Here is a 21,735-nt window from a genome sequence, read left to right on the forward strand (position 1 = left end):
TGATGTCACCAGGAGGCTGGAAGAAGTTGGAAGATAGGGGACCCTTAAGGAACTCTGGAATGGTGAGGGAAGGTGAATATCGGTGTTTATTATTTTTCCACTTCTCCCCTGAGCCTCCGCTCATAATATTCTGAGGTCCTCAGAGAGCTCAGAGTATAATAGTGATTTGTAGGTGACAAATCCCAAAGTTTCAGAGTTAGTTGAAGCTAAAATTTTGGGAAATTTGTAAAACCATCCCTGGGCCTCCTTTTACTATAGTCTGGTGTCTAAGGAGACCCCACAGAATAATAAAATCACTTCTGGGTTTGGAATAAGCAAGTCAGGTCCAAAATAAAACAAGCAGATGAACCTTACGGCAAATGAAACTTGTGAAATTCCCAAACTCAACTTTTTAAGGGGGTACTAAATAGGGTCTTTTTTGAAGTCTGATGAGACTTTCCATCTAACAAACTGAAATTAGAACCCCAATGGTCAGGACTAACAGAGCAGAAGACATCTCATGTATATGTGTCCTGCTTTCTTGCAGCTTTGGCAGTATGGAGAATGGGTGGACGTGGTCGTCGATGACAGGCTGCCTACCAAGGATAACAAGCTCATATTTGCAAAGTCCAAAACTTCTAATGAGTTCTGGAGCGCCCTCCTGGAGAAAGCCTACGCTAAGTAAGTGCGATAGATATTATGTCATCTCTTAAGAGAAGAATTGGAGAAAACCTGCAGTAGATATTTGGTGACATCATGATTCATGCTGCTTGTGTCTAAGTGTCATGACATTACCATGCCATAAACAACCTTCAACATTCCCATGGGGCCACTGACATCCTTCAGGAGGCCAGAAGAGGCCAAAAGAGGCCTGAAGAGAATGAGGATCCATTATGTTCCCAAACCTCCTCCAGTCTTCCACTTTCTTATACTTTGGGTTCTGAAGAGACTCCAGAGTATAATAGTGGTTCGTGGGCAAAATTCATAACAAACGTGGCTCATTAGGAACCAGTCAGCTCATCACTACTTTGTACCGTGTTTCCCCGAAAATAAGACAGTGTCTTATATTAAATTGTCGTCCTAAATATAGGACCTGTCTTATTTCCGGGGGATGTCTTATTACAACCGGCAGTCATGTCGGCACTTCCTTAGCGGAGCGTCAGCATGACTGCCGGTTGTAGGTAGTGTAGGGGAGGGTGGGAAGGTATCATACTTACCTTTCCCATCTTCCTAGCAGCGCTGGTGCTGCTGTTCGTCCCAGCAGTGGTGGGCGGGGCTTAACGGGGCTTCGGGGGACGGGGCTTAACGGGGCTTTGGGGGACGGGGCTTAGCGATCCCCACTTCACTGACACAGCAGCCGTGCTGTGCTCCATGTGCACAGCAAAGCTGGCTGCTGTCTCTTCTGTATGGCGGCTGCTGCCTCTGGGACGAGCTGGGAGAGCTCATCCTACAGCAGCAGGAACAGTGGACACAACAGCAGAGGCAGCAGCCGCGATACAGAAGAGACAGCAGCCGGCTTTGCTGTGCACATGGAGCACAGCAAGGCTGCTGTGTCAGTGAAGTGGGGAACGCTAAACCCCGCCCACAAAAGCTCCACTAAGCCCCGCCCCGAAGCCCTGCCCACCACTGCCGGGCATGCCTTATTTTCGGGGGGTGCCTTATATTAGGCAAATCAACAGAACACCCCCCCCCCCCCCCCCCGCATGCCTTACTTTCAGGGGTGTCCTACTTTCGGGGAAACACGGGTATGGTTAGGTTCAAATGACCCAACAGAGTACCAGAAGATTGTCCAGATTCCAGAGAGTCCACACTTAATAATAGGGCTGAAAGTCCCAGTAGACATCCAGTTTGAAATGATTCTTAAAAACTGCACTGTGCGAACTGAGCCATTTGGGCTAATATCATATTAACCAGTAATAATGGTCTTGTACTCTCCACAGGGTCAATGGATCGTATGAAGCCCTTCTTTCAGATCAAGTTGTGAAATTGTGAAGGTTGTAAATATATGAATCTTTAAATTAAATGCAGTGTAATTATTTATTTTCAAAACTGAATATAATATTACGTGACAAGATGATGCCTGAACCCGGGATCTCTGTGAAGGTGGCCCAAAAATAGAAAATCAATAGCAAATATCTGGATACAGCTAGGATGTGCCTTTCTGCCCAGATCGAAGCAAAAATCATATGTCCATATTGGCATCTTGTAATCCATTGTTGTCTGGAGAGACAATGGTCCTAATCTAGTTGATTTGAGTTGACTCCCTTCGGCTGGAAACAATGGACTCTGAGGTGTCTGGTGCCGAAATAGGATAAGCACTGCAATAGAGCTAAGGATGGTAAATAGACACTCCAGGAGGACCCAACCCCGAGGAAATTTCCAAACAAATGGTGGAAAAACCAACTGGACTCTCATAAAGCATGTAACAGATAAGATTTTGACAAAGACAGTAAATCAAATGACCCCAGCCCCTCATACACCTTATTTCTGTCAACTATATAAACCTTGGTTTCCTCAATAAAGGCCTTGAGCGCCTCCAGCTCTTACTGAGAGAGGAACTCGTATCAACTCTCTGTGTCTGATGTTATTTCCCCTCCGCATACACTCAGTAGTTTCCTAATTTGGACAACAACAGTTACCCAGTGTAGAACTAAAGAGACAAACTCAACAGCACTACTGACGCCATCTATATCCTCTCTCTACCTCCCCATCATGCAGTGGCATTCCTGCACAGGTCCCATCATATAATACACATCATATAATATTAGAGGACCCAACTCTCCAATAAAGTGTTCCCAAGATAGATAGTAAGATAGATAGATATTAGATAGATAGATAGATAGATAGATAGATAGATAGATAGGAGATAGATAGAATATAGATAGATAGATAGATAGATAGATAGATAGATAGATAGGAGATAGATAGATAGATAGATAGATAGATAGATAGATAGATAGATAGGAGATAGATAGATATTAGAAAGACAGAAGATAGATAGATAGATAGATAGATAGATAGATAGATAGATAGGAGATAGATAGATAGATAGATAGATAGATAGATAGATAGATAGATAGATAGATAGGAGATAGATAGAATATAGATAGATAGATATTAGAAAGACAGAAGATAGATAGATAGATAGATAGATAGATAGATAGATAGATCAAACATAAGAAATCATACTCGCGTGCCCCAGTGCTCTGGTGTCTCCCATTGCAGTTTGATCTGATTTGACTTGCGAGGCCAAATCAGTGACCTCAGTGTCCTAAGTAAAGGAACCGGCACGTCACTTGCATATATTTCTTAGGCCACTGAGGCCAATTAGTGAGTGTGAATTAGTCACATGAGGCAGGGACTTCTACCAAAACAAGATTTTGGTGGGAGACACCAGACCGTGGTGGTAGATACCAGAGCATCGGAGACAGGTTATCCTGAACAACCCCTTTAAGTTCCACCACACTAGCTCTTCCTAAGTTAGGAGGAGGTATTGGCGCTAATGACCTCTACACCTACTATTAAACTTCATTTCTTACTAGAGTAATAAATTGGGTATGGCAATCCTCTCATAAACTTCCCTCTCCTTTTCTTTAAGTGTGGCTGTACTACTCTGAAAAACTGAAGGAAATCATATGAACTTACCAAATATGTATTCCAGGTCTGGAATTGATGGAATTGACCTACTTTGCCCTACCCCCTCTCCTTTGGCAGTGGTCTAGACCACCCAGGCTCTCCACCATCATCAACCAGTGGTGTTGGTGTTCCAGGGTGGAACGGGATGGCCCTTTACAACCTGTGGCACTCAGACAATTACAAGACTCATATCTAAAGAAAATGATTTTGCCATACTTGACCAATGAGACTTTAGATAAGATAATCCTTTAATAGTCCCACCATGGGGAAATTCAATCTGTTACAGCAGCATGGTAATACAGTAATATATTTCAAGAAAGAACACATACAAGCTCATAGCAGATAGAAAATATACAATATATAAGAGTCATAACAACTAGGAAGAAAAGAAAGACTCAGGATCATTTAGTTCTCTGTGTGGAGTGATCTCCACTTGCCTGATGTTGATTTTACAGCCTGACCGCGGTTGGGAAGAAGGACCTCCAACAACGCTCCTTCTCACACTTGGGGTGAAGCAGACGGTCGCTTACAGTACTGCCCGGTGCTATCACGGTCTCATACATGGGATAGGAGTTGTTCTCCAGCATGGACAGTATCCTTCTGTCACCCACCACCTGTACTGGGTCTAGGGGGCTCCCCAGGACAGAGCTGGCCCTTCTAACCAGCCTGTCAAGTCTATTTCTGTCCCTGGTTGATATACTGCTCCCCCAGCAGGCCACTCCAAATAAGATGACTGATGCTACCACAGAGTTGAAAAAGGCCCTATAAAGTGACCCCTGGACTCCAAAGGCCCTCAGCCTCCTGAGCAGGTAGAGGCTGCTGTTACCCTTTCTGTGCAGCGCCTCCAGGTGATCAGCCCAGTCCAGCTAATTATTGAGGAGCACACCCAGGTACTTATAGGTCTTGACTATCTCAATTCCCATCCCCTGGATGGCCACCGGATTCAGGGCCTTCTTCCGCTTATGAAAGTCCACCACCATCTCCTTGGTCTTCCCAGCATTAATCCTGAGGTGGTTCCGCTGGCACCATTCCAAAAAGACCCAGTTTAAGTCTCTATATTCCCTGTCGTCTCTGCCTGTGATGACGGTCGTCTCAAAGAGGGTATATACACGTTTGGTGGCAATACATAGCAGTCAACTCCTGGGAACAAGTGATCAAATTTTCATCATTAATATGACAGCGGCCATCACCACATACAGTTGCTCAGCTCCAGCAGATATGGGGCTTTGGCAATGTTTTTGATGCATTCTGTTTTGTTGAAAAACTTAATAAAAAGAACATTTACCGATACTGAACATATTACAGATATGACATTCGGGGCGTCTTCCAGGCTGTATATGTTTCCAGGTATTTTCCTCCATTGTAAACTATTTAAGTTTTACTAGAAGACGCTTAAAACCATCACGTGTGTTTGCTCAATTGATGGCGTCCTCACGAGATCAGGCCTCGGGCACAGGTATACAAGATGCTAAAAAATTCATGATATATAAGTCTGTTCATATTCCATGAGTTACAAACTATAGAGGTTATGGCTAGGATAATTCTATAGACTACAATATATAGAGGTCTGGGCGCTCTAGCAAATATGTGTACAGATCAGTGCCGGCATATCGGTGATACAGTGATAGTGGTGTCCGAAGCTTTCCATACCAAAAATATTTTTACATTTTGTAGTCTGTATCTGTGTAATAAGATATTTTATATACAGAGCGCCAACATATTCCCGCAGCACACTCGTGACAAAATGAGATGGGATGATTGATATGCGATGGGATACAGATAAAATAAGACATTACCAGGTAATAAATCAATTTGCACTATACAAGTGGGGGCCTGGTCACAAGAGCTTACAATCTATGAAGTAGAGGAAGTTGACACAAGAGGTGGATGTAGAGGTGTAGCATTAGATTGTGCAATGGTAATAAATTCACCCTAAAGGGTCCAATCCATCTAATATTAGTAATGTTATATTCTTCTAGTGTCTGAAAGTTACCAAAAAAGAAGTCGCCAAATCCTCCCAGCTCCAAAGATAGATGAAAATTCACAATAATCGCCTCCTGATCACTTGCAATAAAATGTCTATCATTGTTAAAGGGAGTGTGACCAGACCCAGCATATCACCGCAGCCCTGCAGATAGATAGGTTAGTGTCACCAGAACCAGCATATCACCCCAGTCCTGCAGATAGATAGGTTACTGTCACCAGACCCAGCATATCACCCCAGCCCTGCAGATAGATAGGTTAGTGTCACCAGAACCAGCATATCACCCCAGTCCTGCAGATAGATAGGTTATGGTCATCAGACCCAGCATATCACCCCAGCCCTGCAGATTGATAGGTTAGTGTCACCAGACCCAGCATATCACCCCAGCCCTGCAGATAGATAGGTTAGTGTCACCAGAACCAGCATATCACCCCAGCCCCGCAAAATATGTTGTTTTAATTCTACAAACTTACAATACTTTAACCCCTAACAGTCACATTAAAATTGCAAAAACCCTCCTGAAATTGTCAATTTTTTTTGTAGATTTTTAATTTATGGCTCAGGTGCCAAAAATTGCAGGACTTTTCCCCTGATTTTTTAAACAGAATTTTTTGAACCAGTCCAGTTTGTGACGTCTTCTATACTAAACAGCCTCATATAACCAATTACTTTTTTGATCTCTTATGTTTTTGTACCCGGGGCCCAAATTGTTGCTTGCGAACAAACACATGTGATTGTCTGAACCATCTTCATGTAGAAGTAAATATTTTCCAGCCTAGAAAAATAGCTGAAAGCAGATACAGCGTGGAAGACATTCCCGTGTGTTACCTCTGTTATGTGACTGCATAGACATCAGCTTTATGGAACCACACAATTGGTATCACCACCTCTGTGACAATCTAAAATACATTCATTGTGTGATTTATTCAACATGACAAACCTTAAGATTCAGAATTGATGTTCTCTGTACATCCCCCCCCCCTTTATAAACAAAAAAACAATTTAAAAAATAATCAAAAACCCTTCTGCACCCACAAAATACAAGGTCTGGTAAAGCTACATTGAAATAAATGTAAAAAGTTATGGATGCAGGAATGAGGGATAAACAAGTTACATACCGGAAGGAAATTTGGAAATATGAATCGAGGCTCTCTGGGATCTGATGACAGTCATGTTCATTTCAGTGATATGTACAAGACATCCTGATACTGACACGTGTGTTATCTCTCATGGCAGGACAGACACCCACAAACACAAGGGTTCCCCAGGAATGTCTCCATATTTGTTATAGACCTACGAGTGTACAAGATATAAAGGCCCAGCTGTAACATCTGTGGTAAATGTACTGCTATATACCATACAGATTCTGTATATACCTCCATGTCCTGCTGTATCTCATCTTGTATCCAGACTACAGGTGTAACATCTGTGGTAAATGTACTGCTATATACCATACACAGCCTGTATATACCTCCATGTCCTGCCGTATCTCATCTTGTATCCAGACTACAGGTGTAACATCTGTGGTAAATGTACTGCTATATACCATACACAGCCTGTATATACCTCCATGTCCTGCCGTATCTCATTTTGTATCCAGACTACAGGTGTAACATCTGTGGTAAATGTACTGCTATATACCATACAGAGCCTGTATATACCTCCATGTCAAAGCTTCACCAGGATAATAATGAATTCTTGGTGCGTTATATTTGTTAATGAGTATATAATGATAATAATGAATATATTTCTTATTAGATATTCCAGCACATTCATTACACCGTACTCCCTCCTTTACTCCATTACTCCGTGTGTACACAGCCATGTAAACACAGCGATGCAACGCGTCACAACTGTCACTAATATCTCCAGGGTTATATTTTGCAGCGACATGTGTATATATACCCCCTGCTGTTCTCCATATCCATCCACTACACTACAGAGAACTTGGCATCATGTCTGGAGTCGCCTCCAAGATCACCCAAGAAAGGGCCAAGGCTGCCGATCTGGGCTCCATCAACAACCCAGTCAAATTTTCAGGTCAAGACTATGAGAAGCTGAAGGCACAATGCTTGGAATCTAAGACTAAATTTGAAGACCCAATATTTCCTGCTGTCCAGGCCTCACTGGGTAAAACTAAATTGGGTCCAGATTCAGACTACGTAAGGGGACTTGAGTGGAAGAGACCCTCGGTAAGTACACTCACTTGTATGTATATCTTTCTCTGTGTATAGGGGTGTATTGAATATCTTATAAGCGTCTGTACAGGATATTCTCATTTCCCAGTATAGCTTGTATCGGTCACACTGTAGGACTTGGCTTAGGAGTCCAGTGGGCGCTTCATAGCCATTTATTAAGGCTAGCATGCTATATATATAGGCCAGTTGCAGTCAATCATCTCCATGATGTTCACAGAGGCCGCCATAATAATAAAGCACCTGGGCAAGACAGTGTTAATTTTTTATTATCAAATTTGTAGGTTTTCCTCAAAAAAAATATTGTATTTTTAAAAAGAATTTAATGTTGCAGGAAATACAGACAAACCCTGTGTTTATTAAAGGAGAGGCAGAGCGTGAGGACGTCCGCCAGGGAAGCCGAGGTGAGTGGAGAGGAATTCACTAGAATACAGAAAGCTAAAAATGTCTCTCCCTGGAGTTAGGCCCATTAATAAGGCAAGGAAACTGTGGTAATTTAAAGGGGGTCTGTCACCAGACCCAGCATATCACCCCATCCCTGCAGTCAGATAGATAGGTTACTGTCACCAGAACCAGCATATCACCCCAGCCCTGCAGATAGATAGGTTAGTGTCATCAGAGCCAGCATATCACCCCATCCCTGCAGATAGATAGGTTACTGTCACCAGACCCAGCATATCACCCCAACCCTGCAGATAGATAGGTTAGTGTCACCAGACCCAGCATATCACCCCAGCCCTGCAGATAGATAGGTTAGTGTCACCAGAACCAGCATATCACCCCAGCCCTGCAGATAGATAGGTTAGTGTCACCAGAGCCAGCATATCACCCCATCCCTGCAGATAGATAGGTTAGTGTCACCAGAACCAGCATATCACCCCAGCCCTGCAGGTAGATAGGTTAGTGTCACCAGAGCCAGCATATCACCCCAGCCCTGCAGATAGATAGGTTAATGTCACCAGACCCAGCATATCACCCAGCCCTGCAGATAACAGATAGATATCACCCCTATAACACCCCAATTGTAACTCTAGGAAAAAGCTATAAAACATGAAACAAATCCACATAAATATCAAGATTTTACCTACCTGTTCTTATGGGACACCACAATGACAAGACCAGTTAGAAGGCTACTGAAAGCCCTAAGGCAAGAAAAAAGTCAGAGGCAAAGCGCCAGATAGGAAACTATTAATGAAACAATGTGTGGCTTTCCCTTTAAGGACTGGCTATTCCATTTATACAGGTGACTGATGGTTCCTTTCTTCTATTGCATGTCTGACGACGCACCAAGATTATGTGAGCCATGTAGTTCCACGAGACCAATCCTTTGAAAAGAAGAACTATGTCGGGATCTTCCATTTTAAGGTAACTTTATTTATATGACAAAATTTTAAGCAAGGTCTGCAATAGGGACCCCCATGTGCGATAAGTTATGAATAATGCTGAGGCAACAAGACCCGGGTGTAATTGCCCCTATTGCTCCCTATAGTTACACCCTGGCTTAGAGTACACAATTTACTGTATGCCAAAAATACTCTCCCCTACGTGTCAGATACATGATGAAATGGGTGACTATCAACCCCCTACTCTGTTTCTGTATCGTATTAAAGATGAGTGAACCGGTTCATGACGAGACAGATTTCTTGAAAATTTTCCAAAAATTTTGGGTTCAACCAAATCTGAAATTTTGGGGGTTTTCCACCTACAAATCACTATCATACTAAGCAGAGGCCCAAGGAAGGTGCAGAAAAATAATACATACTGAAACATACCTTTCCTGACCTCTCTTAAACTCCCTTGTGGTCCTCTTCACTCACCTTCAATCTTTTTGGGTGATGTCACAGGCCCCCAGGGCCAAAATGGGCACGCTGCTGTGACTGTGGGCGCACCCTACTCGACCTTGAAACCGAATCTCAAGCCTTAGTAGTCCCCTGGGGCCTATGATGTCACCAGGAGGCTGGAAGACGTTGGAAGATGGAGGACCCTTAAGGAACTCTGGAATGGTGAGGGAAGGTGAATATCGGTGTTTATTATTTTTCCACTTCTCCCCTGAGCCTCCGCTCATAATATTCTGAGGTCCTCAGAGAGCTCAGAGTATAATAGTGATTTGTAGGTGGCAAATCTCAAAGTTTTTTACTTAGTTGAAGCTAACATTTTTGGAAATTTGTAAAGCCATCCTTGGGCCTCCGTTTATTATAGTCTGGGGTCTAAGGAGACCTCTCAGTATGATAAAAGCACTTCTGGGTTTGGAATGAGCAAGTCAGGTCCAAAATAGAACAAGCAAATGAAACTTGTGAAATTTCCAAACTAAATCAACTTTTTTAAGTGGTGCTAAATAGGGTCTTATTCGAAAGTAGTTGCCTCTGATGAGACTTCCCCTCTAACAAACTGAAATTAGAACCCCAATGATCAGGACTAACAGAGCAGAAGACATCTCATGTATATGTGTCCTGCTTTCTTGCAGCTTTGGCAGTACGGAGACTATATGGACGTGGTCGTCGATGACAGGCTGCCTACCAAGGATAACAAGCTCATATTTGCAAAGTCCAAATCTTCCAATGAGTTCTGGAGCGCCCTCCTGGAGAAAGCCTACGCTAAGTAAGTGCGATAGAAATGATGTCATCTTTTAAGAGAAAATTTGGAGAAAACCTGCAGTAGATGTTCAAAGAGATTTTGAAAAAATGTTATCTGAGTCCTAAGATTTGCTGACATCATGATTCAGTCTGCTTGTGTCTAAGCGTCATATCATTAGTGTTCCCAACATGGACCTCAGAAGTCCCATAGGGCCGTTGACATCATTCTGTAAGCCAGAAGAAGCCTGAGAGGATGGGGATCCCCAATGGAACCTTCTCCAGGCCTCCACTTTCTTATACTCTGGGTTCCGAAGAGACTTCAGAGTATAATAGTGGTTCGTGGGTGATGAACCACAAAATTTTTAGCAAAATTCATAATAAACCTGGCTCATTAGGAACTGCTCAGTTCATCACTATTTTCTATGTGTAGGTTTGAATGACCCAACAGAGTACCAGAAGATTGTCCAGAATTCAGAGAGTCCACATGTAATAATAAGGCTGAACAGTGGCCTAACTAGAAATGGCAGGGCACCGTGGCGAACTATTGACATGGGGCCCCTTGACCGACGTCAAAAACCTCGACCAACCAACCCCCCACATTCTTGCATGCACTAATATGCCCCATTGTGTCCCCTGCACACAATATTATGCCCAATAGTGACCTCTGCACACAGTATTATGCCCCATAGTGGCCCCTGGACACAATATTATGCCCCATAGTGGCTCCTGCACACAGTATTATGCTCCATAGTGGCCCCTGTACACCGTATTATTCCCCATAGTGGCCCCTGCACACAGTATTATGTCCCATAGTGGCCCCTGCACACAGTATTATTCCCCATAGTGGCCCCTGGACACAGTATTATGCCCCATAGTGGCTCCTGCACACAGTATTATGCCCCATAGTGGCCCTTGAATAAAATATTATGCAACATAGTGGCCCCTGCACACAGTATTATGCTCCATAGTGGCCCTTACACACAGTATTATCCCCCATAGTGGCTCCTGCACACAGTATTATACCCCATAGTGGCCCCTGCACACAGTATTATCCCCCATAGTGGCCCCTGCACACAGTATTATGCTCCACTCTGGACCACCTATGAATAATTATTATACTCTGGGGTCTTTTCAGATCCCAGAGTATAATAATCAGAGACCTAGGGGGGATAAAAACATAAAAAAACACTGTTACTTACCTCTCCCTTGCTCCTCTGCACTCTCCGCCGCTGTTGGCCATCTTCAATAACATCTGGGACGTCATGCGACCATATGCGTTGTGACACAGGCCCCGATCATGTGACATCAGGGACGTCACACAAGTAGGCCCGAAGCCTGCCCGGAGATATAAGTAACAGTGTTTTATTTGTTCCCTTACCTCTCCTGGATCTCTGATCATTATACTCGGGGGTCCGAAAAGATGCCTGAGTATAATAGTGCTATCCCGGCCCCTGCCAGTATTGGCAAGTAAGTAGGGCTCGTTACTGGCTGGCGTTACGGCCTATTAAAAAAACCAAAAAAAAAACGCAGGCCCTGTGGCAGCCGCTACCGCTACTACATCAGTAGTTAAAACCCTGGGGCTGAAAGGCCGTGTGAACTGGGCCATTTGGGCCAATGCCTCATTAACCAGTAATAAGGGTCATGGACTCTCCACAGGGTCAATGGATCATATGAAGCCCTTCTTTCAGGTCATGTGGGATCATTGGAGGATTTCACTGCTGGTGTCAGTGACGTTTACAACACAAAGTCTGCTCCAGATGATTTGTTCCAGAAGGTCCAAAGAGCCCTGATGGAGAATTGGTTGGTCGGCTGTACCTCAGTAAGTTATTGATGGTCTTAAAGGGGTTTTCTGGACTCATATTGAGTTTACATACTGATGACCTATGCAGCTGGTTCCAACACCCAGAACCTGTACAGATCAGCTGTCTTAGCAGCCTCCGGGCGCTGGAAACAAATAGCGGATTGGTGGCCGGTGCAACGCCGCTCTTATTCACGTAATGGATGACTTGTCAATGGCTCCAATTTGTGTTGTTCCTGGTCATACTCCGCATCCCCAGATGCTTCATTCTAAAAACCATGGGGCTGATTATTAAGACTGGCGTATAAAATGACAGTCTTAATGAACACCCAAATCTGAGTGAAATGCACCAAAATTATTATGTTTTGGGGCATCTCACGTAGTTCCTGCACCAGATATTGAAATATATACCACCTAGGGCCTGGTGTAGAGTTGGCCCCCACCCCCCACGGGCCCCTAGCAGGTCTATTCTGCCTAAATGATAAGAATTCCACTCATAGATAAGACCTTGCCTCTACATTTCTGCAACTCAACAGGATATCCATAAGCATCAACCAACAATTTATTTATTTACTAGCTGGTACCCGCGACTTTGTCTGCGGTGATTGTAGCAGTGGGTAGATACAGGCGTGGGTAAGGTTTTCGTAGTGTGTATAAGGTATGGGATATGAAATGTAAGTTTGTATCTTGTTTTTGCTCTAATTCAGAGAATACGTGAGACTTTTGTGTTAAAGTTACTTTGTATTTGAGCTGCTATATATACGGTGTTGTGAGAAACTTTACATAGTGACTTTGGGACAGAGGTATTTGAAGTTAACCCTTTCCCGCCGATGGCATTTTTTGATTTTCGTTTTTGACTCCCCTCCTTCTAAACCCCATAACTTTTTTATTTCTCCGCTCCCAGAGCCATATGAGGTCTTAATTTTTGCGGGACAAATTTTTCTTCATGATGCCGCCATTATTTATTCTATATAATGTACTGGGAAACAGGGAAAAAATTCAAAATGGGGTGGATTTCAAGAAAAAATGCATTTCTGCAACTTTCTTACGGGCTTTGGTTTTACGGCGTTCACTGTACAACCAAAGTGACATGTCCCCTGTATTCTTTGTTTCGTTACGATTCCGGGGATACCAAATTTATATGGTTTTAATTACATTTTGACCCCTTAAAATCAAATCCAAAACTGTTAAAAAAATTTTTTTTGAAAAGTCGCCATATTCCGACAGCCGTAACTATTTTATACGTGCATGTACGGGGATGTATATGGCGTCTTTTTTTGCGGGACTGGGTGTACTTTGTAGTTCTACCATTTTCAGGAAATGTTATTGCTTTGATCACTTTTTATTCAAATTTTTATCAGAATCAAAAGAGTGAAAAAACGGCGGTTTGGCACTTTTGACCATTTTTCCCGCTACGGCGTTTACCGAACAGGAAAAATATTTGTATAGCTTTGTAGAGCGGGTGATTTTGGACGCGGGGATACCTAACATGTATGTGTTTCACAGTTTTTAACTACTTTTATATGTGTTCTAGGGAAAGGGGGGTGATTTGAATTTTTAATCCTTTTTTTTTTTGTTTTTAATATTTTTTTACTTTTTTTAAACTTTTTTTTTTTTCATTTATTAGACTGCCTAGGGGTATTGACATGGCTGGGCGGTGTCACGGATTGTCAGAGCGGTGGGGGTTGGCAAACATGGCTGCTCCGGAGCGTTAAAGAGAACCTCCTGGAGTATCGTTAAGGTGAGGGGCAAAGTGGTAAAGTATATGTATATGTGAGTGTGTGGGGTTAGGGGCGAGGCTGCAGAGGGCAATATGAATTTTGTGGCTTGCTATGGTCCAAAGTGTGTGAGATTGCAGAGATGGTGATGTGAGTTTGGGGTTTGTGGGAGTCCTGGGAAAAACGTATGTGCGCTATTGTGACGAAAAGTAGCCTATTGCGCAATGGGGTGTATTAACTATGTTTCAGGAAAATTTCAGCCAAATCGATGGAGCGGTTTTTGCGTGATTGACTAACAAACATCCGAACACACAAAGCCACAAACATCCAAACTCACAAACTTTCACATTTATAATATTAATAGGATTTATTTTTGCAGTTTGGTAAAGATGTTCCCAGAGAAACACCTTCCAACACGAATGTTCTTAGTTCACATATATACTCTGTAACCAGAGCAGCAAAGGTGAGGAACCTTCTACATGTTCTTGGCCTCATCCCTTTTGGCCATAGTGATGATAATCTGAGTTCTTTGCATTCACTCTTACACTGTGCTGTCTACTTTGAAGGTCCCTTATGAGGGAAAAGTGGTACAGCTCATCCGAGTGAGGGATCCTTGGGGTCATACAGAATGGAACGGAGCCTGGAGTGATAAGTATGGGCGAGAATTTTTGAATTATATAAAAATGAATAAATTGTTTCAAATTTTTTAAAAAATTATTAAAGCGTAACTAAACTTTCGTTCAACTTTTGACTTTCTTGCAGCTTTTGGATCATTACTAGAGATGAGCGAACAGTAAAATATTCGAGGTTCGATATTCGTTTCGAGTAGCCCCTCAATATTCGACTACTCGAATCGAATATCGAACCCTATTATAGTCTATGGGGGGAAAATGCTCGTTTCAGGGGTAGGCAACATTCGATCAAATTATACTTACCAAGTCCACGAGTGAAGGTCGGGCTGGATCCTCCGAGACGTCTTCTCTTTGCAGGGTCCCCGCGGCATCTTCCGGCTCTGAATCGGGCCTGGGCAGAGCTGACCGCGCATGCCCGCACTACAAGTGGACATGCGCAGTCGGCTCTGCCCAGGCCCGATGCCTGGCAGAGTGAATTCAGAGCCAGAAGATGCCGCGGGGAAGCTGCACGGAGAAGACTTCTAGAGGTAGGAGAAGAACCAGCATTGATTGGCCGACTGTATAGCATTCGGCCAATCAATGCTGGTTCTGCATCGAACGTTTCCATTCGAACAGCGAGTGGTACTCGATCGAGTACGAGTATTTCGAATACCGTAGTATTCGATCGAATACCTACTTGATAGAATACTACTCGCTCATTTCTAGTCATTAGTAGATTTTGTAATATACTTTATAAACAAATTTTGGCTCCATTCTGTGAAATCCTACATTTTTCTCTCTTTCCTTGGCTTCTCTATTGAGAATTGTTCTAGATAGAACAGCCTTCTATTTTCATCTGTTCTGCAGCAGGTTGTCCCCTCTCCACTCTCTGATGAACCGAGTATGCATATTAATGGGAAGGAGAGGGAATGGTCCTAATAGTCTGATCCCTGACAAAATAGAGCACGGTAGCAGCCTGCCAATGACCGTAGTCCTGTGAATAAGCTCTTAGTCTGTGCATCAATGATTTTCATTATTTTTTCTGGTCCTCTCAGTGCTCCAGAGTGGGATAAAGTGGATGCCAATATAAGAGCAGATCTCAACATTCAGGAGAATGATGGAGAATTCTGGTCAGTATTAAACAGTTTGGTTCGTCCCCATAAACCGTAGCCAAAATCTGCTCCCTTATACAGTATATTGGGTGTACAGATGAGTATAGTAAACTTTATAATATATCTCATTTAAGAAATATGTTGACTTGGACATATTAGTCTATGGAGAGGGGAGGGGGAGGAGGGAGATGTTGCTGGAAAAGACACACTTTGCTACTCTGTGAGTGAGAAAGCTCTTCTGACATTGCTATAGCTTTAAGATAAGACTTTACAACTGCACCAAGAGAGGAAATATATCAATTAAGGGGCGGTTCACACTTGCGCCCGGTGTCCGGTGTTTGCATTCCTTCGGGTTGCCGTCTTCAACCCCGGCAAAACTGAACAGGGGACGGAAACCTGGCAGTCAGCTTTAAAGCCCATTCACTTGAATGGGTTTGTAAAAGTGACCACTGATGTTCAGAGAGAAACCGTTTTTTAGCCGGACACAAAGTCGGACAGGCAGAATTTACAGAAATTTCACACCCAATTACAAGAAATTTCATAAATTTGTATGTGGGTTATTGTTAAATTCACAAAAATATCATTTTGTTGGTTTACAGGATGTCCTTCTCCGACTTTCTGAATGAGTATGAATGGCTGGAGATGTGTGACACCACCCTGAGTGAGGCGTGCTGCGGTGACAACTATAGGTGGTGCCTGACCGAATTCAACGGAGGCTGGAGAAAGGGAAGCAACGCCGGAGGGTGTAAAGATCATGGTACAGCGAATCCTGCTCACTACATTGTGTACATGTCTACAATGTTACAATTAGAGATGAGAGAAGCAATTCCTAACAAGAGAAGTTTCAAGACCAATCTGGAATTTTGGGGTTCACCGTCCATTAATCACTATTATACAACACTGTCCCAAACAAGAGATCTGTGGTGGTCTTGGCTTTAGGACCCTCACACATCTAGTATTACCCTAGTATGAGAAACTGGATCACCCCCTTAATCCCTCTAATATGAAATAATCCATTGACTAATATTACTATACTACTCATATTCTTCTTCTTTCCTCTCTATTATCCTGTTCTATACACAGACACATTTTGGACTAACCCTCAGTATAAGGTCACATTGGAGGATCCAGATGGTGACACCAGCAAGACTTGTCCTATGATTGTGGCTCTGCTACAAAAGGATCGAAGGAAGCTGAGAGCTGATGGTTTAAGGAACTTTCACATCGGCTTCTATATATATAAGGTTATTGGGAATTTTTATTATTAGAACTCCAGGAAAAACTGTGCACACTATGGGGAGAATTTACTAAGACTGGCGATCCTCACATTGACTCCTGACCAGGCGCTCGACCCGTCAGAATTACTGGCCCTGGCCTCTTCGTAGGTCTCTTAGTCCATATAGGGCCATGGCGTAGATTTGGGATATAACTCACACCAGTTTGGGATATAACTCACCCTTTGCCAGTTCTTCTCAGAACTTACAGACAGTTTTTGGCAGAACTCGACAAGTAGGTTGTTCCCTCCGCCATCTTGGAGAACTAAGCCCTGATCTTCTGTGGATGTAGGCTTGCTCCAATCCGTGTCTCTTCATATCTGGACGATGTTGAGATCAGGGTTATGTCACTTCCAGCTTGTTACAAATTGGTTGGCTCATCTCTAGTCATTGTCTGTTTGTTCACTTTGCCGTCTTGTGTCTTGTGTCTGGTCAATGCTGTTAGAACCTATCACAAGTCTCAGGCCGTTTTGGACGATAATGACTTGTCCTCTCTGTCATCAGTCTCGGTGGTGTCATGGACCATGGTCGGACCCGGTTTCCTTCAGTCTCTTAGGCCTTACTAGTCTTCTTTAGCAGTCCACATACAAGTGTGCCTAATCCTAGTCCATGAAATATTGTCAATCCACAAATATTTTTGCTTTATTTTTGTCCTCATGCTATGGAGAAAGTAACAAAGTCCGGTAATATTTCTCAATGGTCTTTATATAACAGGTTAAACCTTCGGATAACGTTCCTCTGGGGAAGGAATACTTAACGAAAAATAAACATAACCATGTGGCAGAGGAGAACAAATACAGTAACTACCGCCAGGTATCAAAGCGATTTCAGCTTCTTCCAGGGGATTATGTCATTGTGGTGACAACTTTAAATAAATCTGAGGAAGCTGATTTTTACCTCCGTGTCTTCACTGAGCTCCCCCATTGTTATACCTCAGTTTTCCTCTGGAGGCACTACAGGTTTTAAGGAAACATTTACATCTGTGTTCATCTTCTGCTATCAGTTGATGGTATGATAAGAATACTCCATTCTTTCCTGTCCTCCTCCACTTTAGGTAATAGAAGTCATGAATGGAGACCCATGAATGGTATAATACACCTGGATTTTCAATGGGCCCTAGGGCAGGAGTTGCCCCAAATAGACACCCCTTTTAAAGAAAAAAAAACTACTGTTTTGTACTTGTTGGTGATTTTTGTTGTGTTTTGTTGTAGGGAAGTAGAGACTGGTGTACGAGTGAATCCATCTGAGGTAAAATGGACATTTGATTGCTGTCTGTATAAGCGAATATAGTGCTAATGAAAATCTATAGATGGTATTAAATAACCTTAACGGGAGTGACAGCAGAACCCAACATATCAACCCAGCCCTGCAGATAGATAGGTTACTATCACCAGAACCAGCATATCACCCCAGCCCTGCAGATAGATAGGTTACTGTCACCAGAACCAGCATATCACCTCAGCCCTGCAGATAGATAGGTTAGTGTCATCAGAACCAGCATATCACCCCAGCCCTGCAGATAGATAGGTTACTGTCACCAGAACCAGCATATCACCCCAGTACTGCAGATAGATAGGTTACTGTCACCAGAACCAGCATATCACCCCAGCCCTGCAGATAGATAGGTTAGTGTCACCAGAACCAGCATATCACCCCAGCCCTGCAGATAGATAGGTTACTGTCACCAGAACCAGCATATCACCCCAGCCCTGCAGATAGATAGGTTAGTATTACCAGAACCAGCATATCACCCCAGCCCTGCAGATAGATAGGTTACTGTCACCAGAACCAGTATATCACCCCAGCCCTGCAGATAGATAGGTTAGTGTCACCTAAATAATACACTGTTTTCCCTTGTGAATCACTACACCCATTGCTGAGATAGCCCTGTTTTTGTCGATATGCAAATAATCTTTTTGGAGCAATGAGGGCATTGCTTCAAAGAATTTTCTTTCCATATTGACAAAAGGCTGCTACAGCATGGATCAGCTCTTTGTGGCCACTGCTCAGATGCAGTTGGTTCTGTGACCTGTATAGTGACCAGGACTACAGATTACCTTCTATTGAAGTCAGTGGGAGCTGCAGTACCAACTGCTGGCCACTATACAAATGATGGAGCTGTCTGCTTCTGGTTCTGTGCAGTGTGTATTACAGATGTTGGATACTGACACCGCCTGCCCCAGGACACCGAATCCTTTATAGTGCTAAGTAAATACATTAACTGTATATATTTCTAATACTCTATATTCACAGCCTGTTGTTACTCCAGATGCAGAAGCTGAGTTTGACATTGTGAGAGAAGAGGTAAAAACATGATCTATCTATCTATCTATCTATCTATCTATCTATCTATCTATCTCCTATCTATCTATCTATCTATCTATCTATCTATCTCATATCTATCTATCTATCTATCTATCTCCTATCTATCTATCTATCTATCTATCTATCTATCTATCTCCTATCTATCTATCTACTATCTATCTATCAATCTATCTATCTATCTCCTATCTATCTATCTATCTATCTATCTATCTTCTATCTATCTATCTATCTATCTATCTATCTCCTATCTATCTATCTCCTATCTATCTATCTATCTATCTATCTATCCATCCATCCATCCCATATCTATCTATCTATCATCTATCTATCTATCTATCTATCTATCTATCTATCTATCTATCCCATATCTATCTATCTATCTATCTATCTATCTATCTATCTATCTATCTATCTCCTATCTATCTATCTATCTATCTATCTATCTATCTATCTATCCCATATCTATCTATCTATCTATCTATCTATCTATCTATCTCCTATCTATCTATCTATCTATCTATCTATCTATCTATCTATCTATCTATCCCATATCTATCTATCTATCTATCTATCTATCTATCTATCTCCTATCTATCTATCTATCTATCTATCTATCTATCTATCTATCTATCTATTATCTATCTCCTATCTATCTATCTATCTATCTATCTATCTATCTATCTATCTCCTATCTATCTATCTATCTATCTATCTATCTATCTATCTATCTCCTATCTATCTATCTATCTATCTATCTATCTATCTATCTATCTCCTATCTATCTATCTATCTATCTATCTATCTATCTATCTATCCCATATCTATCTATCTATCTATCTATCTATCTATCTATCTCCTATCTATCTATTTATCTATCTATCTCCTAGCTATCTATCTATCTATCTATCTATCTATCTATCTATCTATCTATCTATCTATCCATCATACCTATACTATGCCTATGTGTTCTTCAGTTACAGAAAGGGGAGTTCAGTGATATTGAAGTGAAGGATCTTCTGAACAAAATGTTAGCAAAATGTAAGTTGAGCAAAATAGATGACGCTAGATATAGAAAACTATATATATATATATATATATATATATATATATATATATATATATACTCTATATATTAATATTGCAGCTGTGAATAGGTCGTTATCACCACATTGGTGAGAGCCTGATATTTGACACCCCTACTGATCAGATACTCTCAGCAGCTGATACACAGAGAATAGAGCAGGAAGCAGACAGCTCCAATGAAACAGCTCGCTGTGGCTTAGGCCCTATTCAGATGAACAGAAGCTGATCTGCAGTACCTGGTCTGGCCACTATAGAGAGAACAGAGCTGTCTGCTTCCTGCTCCGTTCTCTGTGTATCAGCTGCTTAGAACACTGGATCTGGAATTGATGACCTATTGTCTGAATTTTTACCCTATCCTTTACCCTCACCTAACAGTTGAGGTCAGATGTTAAATACTGAAATACTGCCGTAAAGTATATAGGATAAAAAATGTACATTCATGTAATAAACCTCTGTGTGCAGATCCTGAGATCAAGTCAGATGGATTCAGTACGGAAACAGTCCAATACCTGATCAAACTCATGGATGTATTCTTCCCAAAAGCTATCCACCATTTTTGTTTTACTTGAATGCCCCTATATGATGTGCGAGGGCTGATTGTAGCCATAGCCATACTGCTCAGTGTCCCAACTGGAGTCAAGCTGATACGGTATCACAGTGAAGGACCTGAAGGAGCAGAGCAATGGATCAAAAACACCAAAAAGAGAACCCTCCCTTCTGATTCATCATTGTATAGTGCACTCAGCTGTGAACGTAGCGTAACGCATCTTCTCGTAGAGGGCTATATGTGTTTTTTAGCGTTACCATTTTGGAATCGAGGATGTTTTGATCACATTTGTGATGCAAAAGGTCAAAAAATGTTGATTCAGCCATTTAGAATTTATTTTCCACTATGGCGTCACTGTGTGGAATAAATATTTTTATATTTTCTTACTTGGACCATTTTTGGAGTTGGGGATGTGGTTATGTATATTTTTGTTATTTATACTTGAAATGGAGTAGATTTTTAATTTTTTACTTTTTTTAGATTTTCTAAACTTTTTATACTTCTTGTTTGCGTTATTGCTGATGGGATGTCAAAGTCAGCAAGCAGTTTTCCTTATTGTGCTCAGATCTCTATTTAATGTGTCAGGGATCTTTTTTGCTGCATCATAATCTAGATTTGCAGTCCAGTGTTCCTGGATCTCCTGTATTATGGTCACTTGGGCTTCTCTCAGTTATTTGTTTGCTATGTTACAGTTACTTCTGGCAAAAATACATGTGAGAAAACCAGTAGTAGTAGCAATGGATAACCATTGCCAACATTTGGGTAGTGTAAGCCGATGGCTGGTCAGGTAATGGAGGGGGGGTACATCTCTCCCAGACTACTCAGGTGGGTGAGATGAGAAAACTCCAGGAATGTTTGTTCTCAGTAGACAACTTTCGTCTGCTGAGCATCTTGGTAAAT

The 21,735-nt window shown here is 42.1% G+C and overlaps 1 pseudogene; it reads left to right on the forward strand.

The window, feature by feature from the left end:
* The first annotated feature begins 7,554 nt into the window (after positions 1 to 7,554).
* On the forward strand, positions 7,555 to 20,857 carry LOC142198448 (calpain-2 catalytic subunit-like; annotated as a pseudogene).
* Positions 20,858 to 21,735: the final 878 nt, after the last annotated feature.

Source organism: Leptodactylus fuscus, chromosome 3 (assembly GCF_031893055.1).
Source record: "Leptodactylus fuscus isolate aLepFus1 chromosome 3, aLepFus1.hap2, whole genome shotgun sequence".
In the NCBI taxonomy this organism is placed as follows: Eukaryota; Metazoa; Chordata; class Amphibia; order Anura; family Leptodactylidae; genus Leptodactylus; species Leptodactylus fuscus.